The 16,568-nt window shown below is 39.6% G+C and overlaps 1 protein-coding gene across 5 annotated transcripts in view; it reads right to left on the reverse strand.

Annotated features, from left to right (window-relative positions):
• The window catches only part of arhgap5 (Rho GTPase activating protein 5), a 79,631-nt gene extending 63,903 nt beyond the window's left edge, over window positions 1-15,728 (reverse strand). Inside the window, exons 1-2 of one of the 5 annotated variants that reach the window (XM_008398618.3) lie at window positions 15,412-15,728; window positions 13,445-13,530 (exon numbers count right to left, since the gene is read on the reverse strand). The gene's annotated coding sequence lies outside the window, so the exon portion shown is untranslated. The other 4 variants (XM_008398617.3, XM_081603525.1, XM_008398620.3 and 1 more) reach the window with 4 other exon arrangements.
• Window positions 15,729-16,568: the final 840 nt, after the last annotated feature.

Consider the following 16,568-nt stretch of genomic DNA (forward strand, 5'->3'; position numbering starts at 1 on the left):
CCCATTAGCAGGTCACCTTGGTATCAGAAAAAACCTATGATCGCATTTTGCGTCATTTCTTTTGGCCTGGGTTGAAAACCGATGTGGTGCGCTATTGTAATTCTTGTCATTTTTGTCAAGTTTCCGGAAAACCGAATCAGACGATTCCCACTGCTCCCTTGTATCCCATTCCTGCAGTCTCTGAACCGTTTGAACGAGTTTTGGTCGACTGTGTCGGCCCATTGCCTCGCACCAAGGCAGGCAATAAGTTCTTGGTGACAGTGATGTGCACCTCCACTCGCTTTCCAGAAGTTTTTCCGGTGCGTAAGATAACTACACCTGTAGTGGTGAAAGCATTAACTAAGTTTTTTTCGTTGTTTGGGTTACCTCGAGTTGTGCAAACTGACCAAGGATCTAACTTTATGTCTAAGGTTTTTGCGCAGGTTTTAAAACAACTTGACATAAAGCACTGTCATTCTAGCGCCTATCATCCAGAAAGTCAGGGCGCACTCGAGCGTTTCCATCAGACGTTGAAGACAATGCTTCGCACCTACTGTTTGGAGTTTGAAAAAGACTGGGATGAGGGTGTGCATTTACAAATGTTCGCGATACGGGAGGTGGTTCAAGAGTCTCTCGGGTTTAGCCCGTCAGACTTGGTTTTTGCTCACACGGTTCGTGGACCGTTGAAGTTCTTGAAAGAGAAATGGTTGTGTGAGAAGACGGATCAAAATTTGTTGGATTACGTCCGTAAGTTCCGACTTAAGCTTCGCCGTGCATGTGAAATTGCTAAAGGAAATTTTCACTCCGCACAGGCTAGAATGAAGTCTTGGTTTGATAAGAAGGCAACTTTAAGAGTTTTTCAGCCTGGGGATAAGGTGTTGGCGTTACTTCCCATTCCTGGCTCCAGCTTGCAAGCACGATACAGTGGACCGTATGCGATCACCAAGAAGGTCGGAGATAGGGATTATCTGATCTCTACTCCTGATCGGAGGCGGACAACCCGTCTTTGTCACATTAATATGTTGAAACCATATATTGAGCGTGCGCCCACTTTGTGCAAGTCGATCAGTTATGTTACCAGTGAGCGGGCTGCTGTGAGTGCTGAGGCTGATGCAGTCACGCGGGAGGTGCTGTCCAGTGCCGAACCTGTGGGTGAGGTTTTGTCTCCAGCTGTCACTGAGGGGAGATTTCCTAATTCGAAAGTGTTGGGTGACTTGCCTCTTTTTCTGTCGCATCTTGATTTTTCCAAGCAGACTGATATTATCAGTTTGATCCAGTCTTATAGGTCACTGTTTGCGGATATTCCCACTCAGACTCGTGTGCTTAGCCATGATATTGATGTTGGTGATTCCAAGCCTATCAAACAGCATCCTTACAGAGTCAACCCGGACAAGCAACGCCGTCTGAAAGAGCAGGTGGAGTACATGGTGGAACATGGACTTGCTGTTGCCAGCAGTAGTGCATGGAGTTCGCCGTGTCTCCTAGCACTTAAAGCCAATGGAGAGGACCGTTTCTGTACGGACTTCAGGAAGGTAAATGGGGTGACTAGGCCGGATTGTTATCCACTGCCTCGTATGGAGGATTGTGTGGACCATGTGGGGGCTGCCCAGTTCGTGACGAAACTGGATTTGCTGAAGGGATACTGGCAGGTTCCCTTAACAGCGCGTGCCCAGGAAATTTCCGCCTTTGTCACACCCGACAATTTCCTTCAATATACGGTAATGGCTTTTGGGATGCGTAACGCCCCAGCTACGTTTCAGCGGCTAATGAATGTGGTTTTGTCCGGTTTAACATTCTGTGAGGCTTATTTAGAGGATCTGGTCATTTGCTCTACTACATGGGCTGAGCACGTTGAACATTTAAAGATTGTCTGAGTGAGGCTAATTTGACTGTTAATCTTGCTAAATGCCAATTCGGACAGGCAACGGTGACCTATCTTGGAAAAAGGGTGGGGGGAGGTCAAGTGCGCCCCGTTGAAGCAAAGATAGAGGCTATTTTGGCTGTTCCGGTACCTACTACTCGTACGGAACTGCGCCGCTATTTAGCCATGGTGGGTTACTACAGGGGATTCTGTAGAAACTTTTCCTCTGTAGCTGCGCCTCTGACTGATCTACTCAGCCCTAAAGTGGATTTCATTTGGTCTGATCAGTGTCAGTCGGCTTTTCAGCAAACTAAACATTTGTTGGTTAACGCCCCAGTGTTGTCCGCACCTCGTTTTGATGTACCTTTTAAATTAGCGGTGGACGCATGTGATTATGGCGTCGGAGCTGTTCTTCTTCAGGATGATGCTGATGGGGTGGAACATCCGGTTTCTTATTTTTCGAAGAAGCTTGATAAATATCAGAAATGGTATTCCACCATTGAACAGGAAGCGTTGGCGTTGGTCCTGGCGTTAGAACATTTTGAGGTATATGTGGGAGGTTCTAATGGACCTGTGGTCGTTTTTACAGACCATAATCCTTTGGTTTTTTTGGATCGCATGCGTAACAAGAACCACCGCTTGATGAGCTGGTCCCTGCGACTCCAATCTTTTAACATCTCTATTCTACATGTTCGAGGAAGGGACAACCTAGTGGCCGATGCACTGTCGCGACTCTAATCCCGTTTGTCTGAATGTTTTTTTTTTTCTCTTTTCTAGCAATCCCATTCAGACTCTTTGGGTGGGGGTGTTATGTGCTTGGGCACAATATGATTTATGTTTATTTATTAATGTTTATGGAGACGTTAGTGATCTTTTGTTAATACGATAGGGCTTGCGTAATGTTTTGTTTTGTATTAATTAGTTATGTTAATTAGGGGCGCTGTTGGCCCGCCTATGTATAGGTGGGCTGATGGCATCGTGGGTCTCCGCCTTCCCTCTCGCTCGTTTGTTTGTCTCAGACCCCGGAACGATGCTGGCCGGTCTGGCTGCTGCGGGCCACAGCCGTTTAGGGTATTGTTGTTAATTTTTGTTCTTTTTTCGATTTTGGCCTGGTGTGACCGGTTGTCCTGTTTTCGATTCTTTTTTTTAAAGTAGATTCTTTTCTTTTCCTAGTCCGGTATCCGCAGAGGCTTCGACGGCCCTGTATAGGGTTGGCCCTCTGCGGTACCGTTTTGTTTCTTTTTGACCGGCTCACCAGGTCCACCTTTTCGTTGCTACTTTTGAGTTTCTTTTATCTTCATAGGACACGGGATTTGAGGGTTATTTTTTTTCTTAACCCTTGTCTTCTCCACAGGAGATAAAAGACCCAGGAGGAAGAAAGAAATTATAAATAAAATCTTGTTTAACCCTCATTTTTGTTTGTCTCGTGTCCCTAAATATGTTGAGTCTCTGGGGGACGTAACATAGACCACACTAGAATTGCTCCACCTCCTAAAATACAACACCTGGACTCTTCAAACCTGGACTACATTATTCTCAACTAATAGCACAATATTTAAAACCAAGTGTGGAATTTCTAAGACTTTTATGTGATTTGTGAAATGTCAATAAAGGTTGATTTCACAAATTTTTTTGCATCACACTAGAATTGCTCCAAGTCCAACTCTTTGAACTTTTTTAGACTCTTCAAACTTGGACTACATTATTCTGTTCTAATAGTAGAATAATTAAAACCAAAATTTTAATGTTTCTACGCTCCTTCGTGGGGGGCGCCGATTTATGTTTTCACATCCACATGAATAATGTGTAGTTGCGCTCCTGCCCAGGACATTTCAACAATATTATTTTACCTTTTATCTGGAAATAGTGTCTGTTTATTCTTGCCATACAGTCTCTGTATTAATTATTGCACGAAAGATCTTGCCATACCAGTTTATTCCTCTGTATTTACTTTAGTTTCTTAGTTTATTCTTGCATTTTCTTCTTCATTCATTTCCATTTAGTTTCCTTTGATTAGTATTATCCTCTCCTGGTTTATTGCTATGTCCACTTTAGTTTCTTTCCTGTTGCTAGATTTATTTGATCGTTTATTGACCACCAGTAATCTTCACTCATCACCTGCTGCGCCGCCTAATCGTCATGTGTTTCACATCATGTGTTGATTTTTCACTGTTCAGCGTCGGATTCTCTGTTTTTATGCCATAATTCACATCTAGTTCGTCGCTCCGTTTTGCCCGCTTCTCATGTTTCAGAATTTTGCGCAATGTGCGCGGAGGTTTTTTTTGGTTTTTTTTTAACTCCCTAAGGTGCAGGGCGGTCGGGAAACATATCGATGGGGAAAAGGCAGACTGACATAAACCTTTTAAAACAACGGAAACAATTTCGGTATTCTGATTATTGAAATTTAAAAGTGCTGTGTTGTTCTATCACACCCGTTTTATGTCGGACCACTTGCAGCACCGTGTTAACGCTATAAAATGAACGCTCTCTATCGTGGAATCACCCATGGAGGGATTTCTTTATTTAAATGGGTTCATTTTTCAGAAGGATACAAAGTCGTGATTTTAGTAATTACATGTTTATAAGAGTGATTTTCTGCTGTCCTTCCATGGAAGTGGGCAGTTTTCAAACGGAAATAAAACACTTTTTAATATAAATTGCTGCTTTGACATGATCACAGAACTGCCAAAACATATGTAGCTACATAAATACCAGACAAAGTGAATCACAGCAGCGTCATCAGCCGGTGTAACGCTGAACTGATGCGGAGCGGAGCCATGAAGCTACAAACACTGAATAGAAGAACAACTGCCATCGATACCGTTGCAGCCAAGCATGATTTAATGTTACACAATACAGTTTTACCAAGTTGCTCAAAGTCTAAACTAGTATTGTTGTGGATTTAAATTGTAAAGTTTACCTTCGACCAAACGCCCCAGAAAAGGCATCCCGGCGCCCCCCTTTTGTAAAAATGTCTGCCAGCGCCCCTGCCGTCCTCTGAACGCCCCCTGGGGGGCGGTACTGCCCACGTTGAGAACCGCTAGTCTAGGTAGTATTGTTTTGGAATTGGAGCAATTCTAGTGTGCTTCAGATACAAAAAGGACTGAAATTGACCTTTAATGAAGTTTTACAAATCAGATAAATGTTTCATAAATCGCAAACTTGGTTTTAAATATTCTGCTTTTAGAGCTGAATAATCTTGTTCAGGTTTGCAGAGTCTAGATGTTTTAGATTTTTAGCTATAGTAGAAAAATGATACTGAAGGAAGTTAAATATTTGGTGGAATCACCCTAAGCCATTTCCCAAATCGGAAGTCAACTTCAGCTTGGTCAAGTGCAGATGTTTTGAAATATGTCTACCGTCATGGAGGAAAGGTGGAGGAGTTTGACAGTGAATAGAAAAACGTCGGCAGAGGTCAGTAAAGCAAGTGTGACTGAGTTTTATGGCCAGGCTAAGATATGTTTTGTCCCCAAATGCAGTAATAAAGTCATAGTATTAATAGAACAAAGTTATACTAGCAAAATAATTATACTATTGGAAGAATAAAGTCGCAATTGGAAGAAAGTTGTTAAATTATGAGTAAAAAGTCATTTTCATGAGAAGGGAAAAAAATCTTGTGTAGAGTTATCTGTGACATGACCAGCTCAACAAGTCTGGTTCTTTCTTTGAAACAAGCAGTTGTTTAAACAATTGTTTCAAAGTCCTATGGCTAATAATCTTGTAATGCGCCACAATCAATTCTAAGCGTTTCCTTATGTTTTAAACTAATACCAACTATAACTTTACAAGACTCAGTATTCTTCATTTTAGCGCAGTGAGGTGAAGAGTTATGATAAAATTACAATTTTATTCTTGTACAACTTTACTTGTATTTTAAACAAACCAAAAATCTCTGTCTGGCCCTTCTCCATCATAAGTGGAGCTCACAGAAAAAGGCCAGGAAATAGACAAAGCCTGCCTTTTTATTATTAATGCAAAATGTTATACACTTTTCATCTCTTCTCTGACGAGCTGAAATGTAAGAAATATTGCTGCACATAAGCTGAAGAAGCTGACTTGTAACCAGGGTTCACAGTTTTAAAAAGTTTTACTGTGTTGAGCCTAAAAACACACATCCCAGTGAATCATTTGCACTTTTTCCCTTTCAGACTGAGAAGTTTTAATTAAATGTTACTGATTGACTTAATAACCTGAACTTGGAAATTGATTTGAGACTTATTACAAAAAACACCTGGTTTGATCATCAGGTCATACATTGATGGACCCAGTGGTGTGTCCAGATAAATTATAAAATATTATCAGATTTACAATGGTATTTCCATTTGGAAGAGGGAAGAGCCTGAAAAAATGTATCATCTCTTGGGGGGCATGACAGAAAATAACTGAGAAACACTGGATTAGGTTATCACTTTTAAAGCCGGCGTCAAAGTGGACTAAATGGTGTTAAATGCTAGAACATACGAGAACAACTTTTATCAGCTCAACTATCTGACATTTTACTGGAAAAGAAAAATGAAAACATTTCCTCCACCACAGAAGAGTGACTCATCAATTTGGGCCTACACTTCCATCCAACTGGAGGTAACACATCTGTAATGTTTTCACAACCACTTTTAAAACTCACCCATACCTTTTACAATTTACAAAACAACCCATGTTGAAATTAAAACTTCTGGTTTTAACAAAACAACCTGGCCTAATCCATGCAGATTGTGCTTTACTCCTGCACCATCACAGCACCCCAAGAATACATATTTTACACATCAAAACATCAGCAATTCTCTCAGCTTTAATGCAATCAGGTAAATAATAAGGGCACAACGACCATTTTTGTTACAGATTCCTGCTCATTCTGCATTGGAACAGTCTGGTTTTGTGGACATGACTCAATGTATAGTAATGGCTGCCTGCAGAAGAGCATCACAAGCTGCAGCAGCTGATAGGTGATGTTGCAAGCAGTCATATGGAGAAATGCTGCTAAACAACTGCTAAGATCTAATATCACTCCATTTTTGTTTACATTTTGTGAAGAAAGAAGTTGTGCTGGTCTTTTTCAGAGGTTTTGTGTCAATTCCTTCAGTAGTCCTTGGTGCAGGCCACCACAGGTGAGGAGGGGAACCGTTTTTTCAGTTAGTTTGGAAAGTTTGACTCAATGCAGTGTAAATTTATAATTTATAACCACAGCAGTTGAAAATGTAAAAAATGTTGTAATTTTGGTCCCCAATTAAACCAGGTCTGTTTAAACTGGACTATCAGATGTGAAAACACTCTAAGATAGTGTTTCTCAACAGGCACACTCAGGAGACGGCAAAAAAGTTTACAAAAGGGGGGCGCTGCGATTCCTTTGTAGTAGTTTGCTCAAAGGTAAACTTTGAAACTTAAAATGCACAACAATACAAGTTTAGACTGAACTGTTTGCTAAAATGTAGTGTGTAGCCTTAAAACATGCTTGGCTGCAACTGTATCGATAGTAGCTCTGCTTCTCTTCAGTGTTTCTGTTAGCTTCTTGGTGCAGCTCCTGCTACTGGTAGCTTCACCACACAATCAGTTCAGCGTTTCAGCGGCTAACGTCCTTGTTGCTGTGATTCACTTTTCTGGTCATAGGTGTCTGGTTTTCTAATATTGTATGTCCTATTGAAGGTTTTTATACATATGTTTTGTCAGTGATGTAGTTGTATCAAAGTAGCATCACTGACACGACTTTTAAATTAAAATGGGAAAAGTGTTTTAATGTTCGTCTGGATGCTGCATGCTTCCATGGAAGGGCAACAGAATATTGCTCTTACAAACAATTTCTTTTGTCTGAAATATCACTAAATACAGAAAAATAAGTCGCTGAGTTGTCAAGAGTGGGTTGACTATTGTTAACTTTGCACATGCAGAGATGACCTGGTGGGCAAGTCTGTCAGTCAAACTTCTCTCACGAGAGAGCAGAAGAGAACAGGTAGATAAGATCAGAAGATAAGATCGGTTTCTATGGCTGTTGTAAACGAATATTTTAGTAATGGAGTAATCTATCGATTATTCTTACGATTAATCGAGTAATCAGATTAAAAAAAAATAAAAACATTGGTGAATCTAAAATAGCAGTATTACTATTACATATCAACACCAGTTACATTTTTCACATTTGAGCTTCTTTAACAACTTTTCTGTAGTTTAGAAAATTAACTTGTAACAATAATACTTTCTAAATTAACCTGAAGAAACGTTATACAAAATCTGAAATTGTATTCAATTTAATAATAAAGAGGCAGGCTCACAAATACCCTTATAAAAATTGTCTATACTCCAGCTTTTGGTTTATGTATTCATCTTAAGTCAGTTTTTAGTAGATGAACTCTCACCTTGCCCAGACATTTATAGCTCTTATGTTCAGCAATAATAACGACGGGATTTGACGCCTGCATTCATCACACACAAAACACATCTGCCAGATATGCAACGTCACGATGCGCATCGTTTCAGCCCTATCAGCTTCACATGCAAGTATTGGCCAATCACAGATCTCCCAAAATTATGGAAATCAGTGCCGGTAAATCAGTACGCCCCTAGTCACAGTCAAATGTTAGCATCTCAGGTACCATTTAAAACTTCAACAAAGTTCAGAATTTGTGGTTTTCAATTACAGTGAAACATGATTATTACCATTTAGATCTACATGCCTGAAATATGTAAATATGTGTAATTGAACTATAAATAGCAGGGGTTCCACCAGCAGGGGTACCTGCAGGATATTATTGAAGGCTACGCACAATACTATCACTGCACCTGACCCACAAGAGCACATCAACATCTCCAACACGTTACATGCATCATGTGTGTTTCGCACAAAACCAGCACAAACCTAAACACATGCAATGCACATGGACCACTAAAACAGCGGATCTAATCCGCTTTTTATCCATCTATCCATCCATTTTCTTTACACCCTTTGTCCCTAATGGGGTCGTGAGGGTTGCTGGTGCCCATCTCCAGCTAACGTTCCGGGCGAGAGGCGGGGTCACCCAGGACAGGTCGCCAGTCTATCGCAGGGCAACACAGAGATTGTTTTTATATATTTTTTCCAACTTATACTAAATAATAAAGACAGGTAAGCAAAGCCTACCCATGTGATCCACAGGAGGAGATCCTCCCGTGGATCAGACAGGCGGTGTGTCTGAGACTTGCAGAAGAGGAGGAGGTAAAGTAACAATGTTTGCTTACTGTCTACTCTTTTTTGCAAAGTTTCTGGTTTCCATGCTCACCACAGTACTGAGACTGCCTTCTTCAAAGTGTTCGATGATATCCACATAAACGCAGACTGCAAAAAACAAACAAACTGGTTCTGTTGGACCTCATGGCAGGTTTTGACACTGTTGACCATGACATATTACTGAAATGACTGGAGAGTTGTATAGGACTCTCCGGTCCAGTACTAAACTTTTTTTTTATCTTACATAAAGAACAGGGATTTCTTTGTTTCAATAGGTAACTTCTCATTGAAGCAGACAGAAGTCACATGCGGGGTACCCCAAGGCTCAATCCTAGGACCCGTCTTATTTCATATCTATCATATCTATATGCTCCACAGCTCAGGTTATAACAGGAAATGAGATTAGCAGGGTTTCCCCAAGAAAACTTGCAAAGCCCGTTGGTCGGGACGCCGAGGTGGTTCGCCGTGATTTTGTATTAAAAGATGTTAAGTAGACATTAAATGTAAAAATATTACTGGGTAATTATATGTTATGGGAAAACATTGCCAGTGAAATGCTATTTAAACCCACAACTAGTCTTAAAAACAACAAATCAAAAAATGCAATTAAAATGAATATCAACTATTTGTACTTCTGTTTAATCAAAACAGAGCCCCATAAATGCTTATATTTTAACACAGACCACAGATAAATAAATATAACGTTTGTTTATTGAGATTATCAATGCTGCTAAATTTGATTCAATGGTTTCAGCAAACATTAATTAAAATATTTTAAATTGTTTAACATTTAAATGTAAGATTTTAAGGAGCTGGCAAGTTTACTTTATAAAAGTTCAAAAAAACAATATTCATAGTTAGATTGTTTTGTTACCACAGCAACCATCTGATGCTGTGAGTTTAATCTTGGAGTTTGAGCTCTGTTTGTTTACAAATACCAGTTAGAATGTGATTATAACTGATTGCTTTTTAGGCTGGCCAATTAAACTATTCCCTTCTCACAGATTAAATCTAACACAGAAGCTGTTAGAGGTGCTGATATTTTTAGGAACAAAAGGGGCCCCCAACTCAAATTCTGCTCAAGGCCTCCTACAGCCTTAGACCGGTCCTGCATGATGAGTTCAATCTGCTGCACTGCGCAGAGATGCGCAACAAACGGGAGATTTCATTCAATGCTGCTAATGCGGCTTCAGTAGCTCTTTCATTTCGTGTCTGTTGAGGTTTTAACAAGGGGACACACTATTTTGGTAGGTCGTGTTTATGGGACGTGTTTCTCGGATTTTCGCACATTAACTCTAAGTAGACAACGCATTTGATACGGTTTGATGCATCATGTAACCGGAAAAATACTAAAAATAAGAATAAAATATAAAATCAGCGTGATGCGTGACTCCGAGGAGAGCGCGAAAGCTCCTCACCAGGCTGAACCTGCATGATGAGGTTAGTGCTGGTTCATTAACCACTAACGCTCCGTCCAACCGGGAACACATTCATAAAGTTTATCAGCGCAGACAGAGCTGGGCGCTGGGCGGCATGTTGAGATGGAAAAGATAATCATTCTCACCGCTTCTCTGAAAGCGACTACAAATTATTACTGCGGTTCATGTAGAGAGCGCAACCAGAGTGGAGGTTAAACTCCTACCTTGAGCAAAAACTCATGAAAGAAACATAATTTATCACAGCGGGTATCTGATGTAAATATCCATAGAGGTCAAAAAGCATCGGAAACCGTTCAAATGTTGAAGACCGCTTACAAGGATGACGCTATGTGTCAAGCTCAAGTTTATTCGTGGTTCACCCGCTTTAAAAATGGTGAAATGTTAATTGATGATCAACCGCTTTTTTCCTGAGCAGGAAGCAAAACTTCACAGCCGCGCTGCTCATAAAACTTCTCCATGAAGAAAAACGACAGCTGGACAAAACGGCTCTTCCAAGAAAATTCACTGCGAGTAAACGAAACCTTCCACATTAACGCCGCTTGGCACACTGACTGAGAAGCCGTGGTGCAGGGGTCCCCAAACTACGGCCCGCGGGCCGGATCCGGCCCGCCTCCACATTTGGTCCGGTCCCCTGAACAATACTAGAGATAATTCAGATTTTTTTTTTCATATATTGTATTTTTCCGGTTTATATGTGTATTTTTCTTCAACCACCAGGGGGCTCTTTACAAGGACGTGAGTCCTGTAAACTGTGGGTGTTTTGTTTTGCATGGTGCATTGCTGCCATCTGTTGGACTTTTAGGGAACTGCTTGACTTTTATGTTATTTAATCAATGTGGTTGTTTGCTAGCGGTAGAGCAGATAAACACACACATCTATTATGAACGCTGCATTCCAGGTCGAGTTCTTCAAGCAATACCTGTAAGTAGCAGCTTATACTTCAAAATGAGCCTTTATGTTAACATATTATAAAAGAAGTAACTTGTTTATTGAATTAGTTTTGGAAATACCTGCGGGCGATTTGATTATGTGCTACGTCATTGCTAACTAGCAGGCTGCTAAGATTTCTCAGGTCGTTACATAGCATTGCCGCTCAGAGCATTCTGAGGTAGCTGTTGTAACTGTTGTACTTCTAATGTATGTAACTGAATGTAAAACACTTCTGTAAGCTGCTCTGAGCTCATCCTGAGTAGTTTGTGTTTTGACAGTTTCACTCCATTCTACGTGGAAAGAAAGGAAGAACTAATTAATCCTGACTCGTGTGAAAGGAGTTTGGCTGATGGTTAGTTTTGGTACAAGACGCCATAGTGAGACCATTACAAAGTGAATCATTGAAAGTCAAAATTGGAAATAAAAGAAGAAAGCGCCCATTAAAACGGAATTAGGTTTTAATAGAAAATTGAAATTTGAGAATGTTGTTGATCAGTTAAATAGCATTGAGGGGAAATGCTATTTAAAAGTTTTTTAAATAATACTGGGATCATTATTAGAATTTGAGGTAAATATATTAGGATCCAGTAGATGGCAGTAGTGCAACAATAATGGATGCAAGCTGCTGTTGAAATCTAAAGAAGAAGAAGAAGAAGAAGGCGGCGGCGCCCATTTTCATTTAGCATCTGCTAGTAGCAACACGAAGGATCAGCACTTTTACTGTTACAGTTACCGTTCGGAAACTACCGTAATCAGTTCAGTTAAATCTAAACTTGGCAACTTTTCTTTTTCAACGTAATAAATGTGATATTCAATTGACCTGTTATCACTCAAATTTTGGGTGTCCGCCCCCCTCTGCTGGAGCGGTAGAGATATCTGCGGCTTATATGTGTATGTTTACTGGTTTAAAAAAAAAACTTTGGGGTTGTGGTTTATAGTCCGGTGTGGCTCATAGTTAGGAAAATACGGATTATAATCCTTCCTGGATTTTTTCTGTGAAGAACCCAGAGAGGGTTATTTGATTGTGCTTTCTGGAAAACAATAAATTTTTACATTTATGAACTCCTGCAATCGTCTCACTTTTTCTGTTACAAACTGACTCCGGCCCCCAGCAGAGAAGGGAAAAGTTATGTGGCCCTCAGGAAAAAGTTTGGGGACCCCTGACGTGGTGGAACAAATAACTAGCGGCAGAATCGTGTACTACAAAAACTGCGCATGCAGCAGCGTCATTCTGGAAACTTTTGGGTACCCCCTCGTACACATGCAGAATATAGTATAGGTGGTAATGTTAGCAATTTGGTTAGATAACTAGTATTAGCTAACTTTGAAGAAGGCTAATATGTTGATTCGTGACAATAACGATGTCACAATACTCATGACTGTCACACACATTTGTGAGGTAAAAAAATAAAGATAATACTTATATGTAAGAGTTCTTGCTGTGTAAAATATTATTATTCAGGGATGACACATAGGTCTCAGTGCGTTTGGTTCACAAAAAAATGTTTTCCTGATAGTCAGTTGGTAAGAAATAAAGATTCCCATTAAATTCCATAGGAAATGAATGCGGGTCATTTTGGACCCACTCACGGAAGAATGGGGTAGTGATATATATAAAACATGCTATTTCTATAAAAGGTAAATTAAACATTTTAATTGCAAGATATCAATAACATGTTTCTTGAGGAATACCTGGAATATGAAGTGATGAAAACGTTTCATTGCAAAGACATTGCAAAAAATGACCTCACCAGGTCCAGAAAGACCCACTTATGCATCAGAGGGTTAAACTAGGGCTGAAACAATTCCTCGAATGAGTCGAGTACCTCAATTATTAAAATTCCTCAAGGAAAATGTATCTGCCTTCAAGCTTTGTTAAATTATGTTTTATTATATAGCGCACCATGTTCCAGCCGGATCATTATTTGTGGTGGGCAGCACTCTTACTTCCGCCTATGAGTTGTTGTGAAGTGCTAGCAGCATGGTGTTGAATTGTGGGACTTTCTGTGAGGGTTTGGGGAGAAATAAGGATTGTTGAACCTTGCGGTGTGATGGTTGGACTACGACAGCATTTGTGGCGTCAGAATCTCGTCATCATGGCTTTGGACTGAACCGTATTCATAGCGCTAAGAAAAAGAGAGAGAGGCAGAGAGAGAGAGATAATATTCCTCGGATAATCGTAAAATTATTCTATGGAGTACTCGATTACTAAAATATTCTTTTACAACAGCCCTACTTTAAACTATAAAACCCTCTAAATGAATGTCAGTTCATTGGGTAGAAACAAAACCTAACAAACTGTTTTAAGCGATATCAAATTAGGTGAAAAATCCTGAGACAAATGTCATAGGCAGACTAAAAGAGATGACATTGAATATAATCAAATTATTCAGAGTCCTTGTTGTTCATAAACACTTGAGAGCTAAAGGCATCACTTATTTCAAAACAACAGGATAAATAATTGCTATTTTCAACATAAATAATTACCACAATATAACCTATTACTTTGAGAATTAGATTAGCAACTCAGAATTATAGAAAATGTTCCACTGATAGGCCTGAAAGTTAGGCTGAATGAAACCTGTGAGCATAGGCACATTGCTAACATTCAGAACAGACATTTCAGAGCATCAGAACTACCCTTGACAATCTGCAGCAGAATGAAAATACATGGCAGTTAGGGCTGTGTAGTAATATCGATTTTATAGATATTTTCTTTCCTAGAAAAGAAAATCAATATTCATCCACAAGTATCGCAACATCCAACTGTCACCTTGCTCACTCACTGCTTACTTAGTCAGGAGAGTGATTAGGTCATCAGGCTTAGAGCGATTCCTTCAGATGTTAAGTGTCAAGGTTAAAATGGTATCAAACTATTCAGAGCAGGGTACTTGTGCACTTTATTTACTTTACAAATGCATGTAAGCTACAGTTTGTACTGTTTCAATTAAAAGAAACATGTTTTCTCACCACTTCTCTGATTCATTTTGTCCAGCTGTCGACTTTAAGTCTGTGTCCATGTCCAACCAGAGCCAGGTATTGTGTAGTTGGTGCTTTTAATCAGTTTTCAGTTAAATTAAATCAGTCCAACTCTATAACAGTCACAAAATGTCACCAAAATCACTCTGTCCCTCTAAAATATTTCAGAAAATCGCAAAAGTGTATTGAATTGTATAGTTTGCTGAATATCACAATATATATCGCATTGTGAGCAGAATATCGTGCATCGTATTGAGATTATTGTATCACTACAGCCCTAATGGCGGTGCTGTTGTTTACAGTTCAAATTTTTGATCATAGCTTCTCATTAGTCAGAGAAAGATCATGTGTCAATATACTCCACTCATAACAAAATAAGGGAAAAGATGTCTACTTTAAAAAAAATTGATAGATGTAGACCATCTACAAAGACCATCCCTGCATATAACTAATTTAGAATTGTTAATTTGTCTGTTAAACTCATCATTTTATTAGTGTATAAACTTCCTTTAGAAATGTTTCAGATTGCCTATCTAAACAGCAACAAAGAAGGTAAATGTGTGGGTTTAATGACAATGATTTTGCCGGAGGAAAGAAGTGTCAGAGCAGGAATAAACAGGTTAGAGAGGATTCATTTGGAATTAAAGTGGAACTAAGAGACTGAGTTAGAATAATGCGACAGTGCTCCTTCAATAGTCACACCTGCAGTTTTGCGCCACAGTCGTAAAATATCGATTTCGCCCTAAAAATATTAGGAGGAAAAATACACACCTCTAAATCCCTTTTGACAACGTTAGCTGAACACTGCTAGCCTAGCAGAGTGAGTTAGCTAACAGCTAGCGCTAGCACCAACCCGGACGGAGATTGCTCGAGTAAAAAACACAATCTGGGCTAGTTTACCGGACCAGGTCGGGTTCTGGCACTGGTTTACTTGAACACTCCAAGTTAGAGTCGTGCGGGTACCTTTCGTCCTTAAATGAGTGCTGGGTGAGCTCATAAAGTCGGCTCAGATACATTCCCCTACCCACCTAATAACATGGTGGCTCCTAGATCCATATACCACGGAAAACAGAAGGAAGCATATCCACATTCGAAGGTTAAAAAAAATACATATTCCTTTTTCTGTTGGCAGTCGGGTTCTCCGAAAAAACTCCAAAGCCAGGTTTGATTGGAGGCGTAATACTGTTAGGTCATTACAACCAATAAGTCCATATTTTACTCTTGTCCAGGTTAGGTTGGTATCCACTGAAAACTGAAAGCTGGCTTTGCGGACTTCCTCCTTCTCTCCCAACAGCACTGCCAAGCGGCAATGGCGACACACACTCGCTCCTGCTCCCCCGCCCTGTGTGTCGACGTATCAGCCCATCCCTGTTCATCCCGGTTCACCCACACCTGGCTGTCCCTCTGTCCTTCTGTCCCTCTGTCCTTCTGTCCCTCTCTCCCTCTGTCCCTCTGTCCCTCGTCTTATTCAGATTGTACGTCATTTATGTAAAGGCCTTTTCACCTGTATGCAAACACAACAAACTGTGTTCGCAAGACAAATTATCAGTGACAAAAGTAGACCGGATAACTTCATTTTACTGGACTCAAATGGAACTTCATAACGTAAAACAACTCACTATAGAGTTGATTATTTATGATTTAATGAAACTTGTACGACAAAAAAAATATTTGGTTAAAATGTGAGTACACTGCAGCCTCATCTGCACAAATGCGCATACCGTATTATATTTATAACCAAGAGAAATCTCTTTGACATTTCTGAATAGTCATATGAAGAGTTGGGAAACTAATTATATAACTAATTATATATTATAATTATATATTCAATTACATTTACTTGATTACCTTTAAAAAACAACTTTTAGGAGTATTTTTATTACACTACTTTTTACTTTTGAGTAATTTTATAATGAAGCATTGCTTCTCTTACTTGAGTAAAATTTCTTGATTCTCTATCATCAATGGATAAAAGACAGACATGTTTTAAACAAAGATTCACCAGACACAGACACACACATTCAGTTTTTGATAAAGTTTTATATGAAATTGATCTGGAAAAATTTTCTTTTGCCTGATTTTGTTACTTATATGAATTATTGGCATTTTGGTAACTATATTTTCGTGCATCTGATAATGTAATTTTTAAATATTAAGGGATTAACAATTTGATTAGTTACTCAGT

This window comes from Poecilia reticulata, chromosome 22 (assembly GCF_904066995.2).
Source record: "Poecilia reticulata chromosome 22, P_reticulata-male-v2, whole genome shotgun sequence".
Lineage (NCBI taxonomy): Eukaryota > Metazoa > Chordata > Actinopteri > Cyprinodontiformes > Poeciliidae > Poecilia > Poecilia reticulata.